Source organism: Lates calcarifer, linkage group LG10 (genome assembly GCF_001640805.2).
Source record: "Lates calcarifer isolate ASB-BC8 linkage group LG10, TLL_Latcal_v3, whole genome shotgun sequence".
Classification (NCBI taxonomy): Eukaryota; Metazoa; Chordata; class Actinopteri; family Centropomidae; genus Lates; species Lates calcarifer.
Window position 1 is genome coordinate 13,080,183 of NC_066842.1, and position 3,424 is coordinate 13,083,606.

A 3,424-nucleotide genomic window follows, 5' to 3' on the forward strand; every position below is an offset into this window, starting at 1 on the left:
TATGTTTGATGACAAAACGCTGAAAACAGCACTAACTCTGCAGTCTACGTAAAACTCAACAGAGTACAATTCTACTTTACTTTCCCGACACAGTGTGTAGGTTGAATAGTAGGTTGTCACATCTTCAAGGTGTCACAGATCCTGCATCTTTCCACTTCCCTGCACATTAAAGGTCGACAAAAAATTTTCGACAGCACTTGAAGGCAACATTTCCCTGTTTACCCATGGGCCATAGTAGACACAATTTTCCAAGGGCAGCAGACTCCCGGGTCACGACCGCAGATTCCAGGGAAAATCTTGACGACACAAAACAGTGGTAAGCAGTCAGTTGATGAGTGACAGTGATAATGTTTAAGCAACTCCATGGGCATGACAGAAAATTCATCTCGGTCTTTGTCTCTTAGTTAGGCACACAGCCACACAGACACAATTTACGATTGATCCCCATTTTTATTTTCAGCAGTCTTTGGGTTTACAATCTACGCAGTCCTACTGAAAAAGTAGACCAACACTTTGATTCACTACTACAAATAATCCCTCTGATGGCTGGTGGGTGGGGGAACTTGCAGTTAAAACTACTTTTCTACAACATGAGACTCATTCAGCATTTTTTGTGCTGATTCCTTTTATTTGAAAACAAAGATGGAAGAAAGCCTGTTTAGTTTTGTCGGTTTTGATGCCTGACCTCATTTCCGTACACCTACTACTGGGAATGCGGCCTTTCTACTGTACTCACATAAGAGCTATTTGATTTGATCAAAGCCCACCAGATGGCAGCATACTGAAGCATTTTTTCCTCCAATGCAAAGGTCAAAATTCAGCTCAGATTGCTTCGAGTAGGCCTTTAGGATCTGTAACATTCCTCATTTATAAGAAAAAGGTAGCTGAGATTTATTTTAGGGGAGATCTGTTAAGATTTCAGGTGAGCTTCTGAGCAAGTAAAAACATTTTACACTAACATGCACAAAAAACCACAGTCACAATCTGTTGTAAAGTACCTGTGCATTAGCTATATCTAGATTCTCTGAAGCATGACTTGGCTTCCACAAAAATGATATAAATCTAAAGCTGAAGGGGGTTTTCACATTCTGAGAGGACGGCCTGAACTTTGCACAAGGAAACAGCTCAGACCATAACTACAGAGATCATGTGACATAGTTTTAAACTGGCTTACAACACAGTTTGAAGCGTTTTGTACTCCTATCTTACATATTTGACAAAACTGAATTTAGACTACAAAACAGTCACAGAATTTAGTCATGTTGTCCGTACAAAGAACAACAGTTGAACACATGCCTTATCTCCACAGTTTGATCATTTGAGTCTCAAAAGCTGTTTGTTGTACAACAGAACCCCACCAGCACACACAATGATTTGTCTTACTGAGTGAAAAGTAAACACAAGAACATAGCCTTCCTGTTCTTATGTCAACTGTCAAAGGTTATTTGCCATTTAACATGACATTTAGTGTATGCTTTTATCTGAAATCCAACACCCAGGAATGTAATTCTGCCTGTTGGTGGTGCTGGTTTTGCAGTGTGTTAAGACACACCCTTCCTCAACAGTGTTGTGTACTTTTCGCCTTACAGAACTAATGGCTGCATTTCTGTCTTCCTGCTCTGACAAAGAAATGTTTCATAGCTCCATCCCTGAACCTTTCTGCAGGTTAGTGTGAGTTCATAGTGTGTTAATGTGTCACAGCGAGTGATATTATACTATTGTAAACATGAGGCACATATACTGTGAAAGCTGTCCCTGTTGACCACTGATCAAAGTCTGAACTCCTCTATGAAACATATGAGACACATTTGCTTAATGTGCCGGTAAAGTTCTTCAAAAATGACACTGTGTCAAGCACAGTATAAAAAAAAACAAAAAAACTGCCTGAACTAGGCAGATCAGTTGAAGAGCACTTTGTTCATTTTCCTCATTTTCTGTCATGCTGCACTAATAGCAATTATTTGCTCAACACAATTAACAATCTGCCTTTATTGAAACCAAATTGAAGAAGAGAGAGATCTTCACCTAGCTCTGTGCTGCAGCAGCAGTGACAATTATGAGTACACTTCCAATTCTGAATATCTAAAAACACAGTTGTATATTGCAACATTCAAGTGACTTGTGGATAAAGGCAAAAGACATTACTTTGTTTTTCTGGGATCTCAACAGATGGTGGTTAAGCACTTCCCTATTCAAACCCACCCAACCAGCCAGTCAATATAAGGTGATGTTCACTTCACTAGTAATGTCTGGTTTTGTAATACACTTGCAGGGCACTCCTGTTGCTAGGCTGAGGATCTTTTTAAAGAAATCTTCCACTGCAAAGCGCATGCGCTGTGGTTGTGAACACCTCATTGGTCAGCGATGGGGGTGGAGTACATACCACAGACCCCATAGACTGTCCAACAAAGGCTGCAGTGACTGAACAGCTAAATTTTGCCAAGTTTGGTTGTCCCCATTAAACTTTTGATTCTATTTTGTCAAGCTTTTCCAGATAATCAAATAATAGGATGTATTTCATTGATTTAATCGTTTTGTCAGAGACAAGGTTGATCTGTGAAAAGCATCTGACATTGCCTTCATATTCTGTTACACTTTTTAAAACAGGTCTTAATCCTGAAGCAGCTTTCCAGACAATTACAGATCATATCTGTAAAAATGAACCTTTACTTCAATACAAAAACAATAAAAACAAATAAACAAACAAAAAAAAAAAAAAAAAAAAAAAAAAAAACCCTGTGTGAATGGCAGAATGGTGTGATGCATGGCCTCAATCTCTCAGTCACCCTTTCATCTCTGTGAAATGCTCCTAATATTAGAAAGTTTGATGTCTCAACTGTGTTGTACACAAGCCACATAATTAACATGTTACCAATTATTTATTAACCATCTAGTAAGGTCCCAACAAAGGAGAAGGTTCAAAGAAGGTCTGACCGTGTTTCTGGCAAAACAAAGCTTATTATATACATAATATAATATTACCTAAAGCTAAGTGTTTTGAGCAAAGTGTATGTCTGCCTGTCTTGTCTGGCTGGTGAGACAGAAGGCTGACAGCACTGGTGAAAATGTGTTTTTCTACCTCTTAACAATCATGTACATATGTACAATAATACACTGCCACTTAAAATGACACATATGTGACACCATGTTATTACACTTTTTAAAACAACAACAAAAAAAACTTATTTATTTCATATTTTAGGTTGCTTCACAGGTTACTTGTTTACAACACCTGTTACTACGTATTAATGTCCGATTTTAGCTCAGTTTGATTTTGCTGTTTAACCTACAAGGCTTTGTAGTCCTTAATAAATAAAAGCAACAACAACAACAAACATGTTTTGCTAACGTTTGTTTTTGTGCATACATAAAAGTTTAAAACACATCACCGTGAATTCGGGGTCAGGCAAGAAAAGTTTCGGTG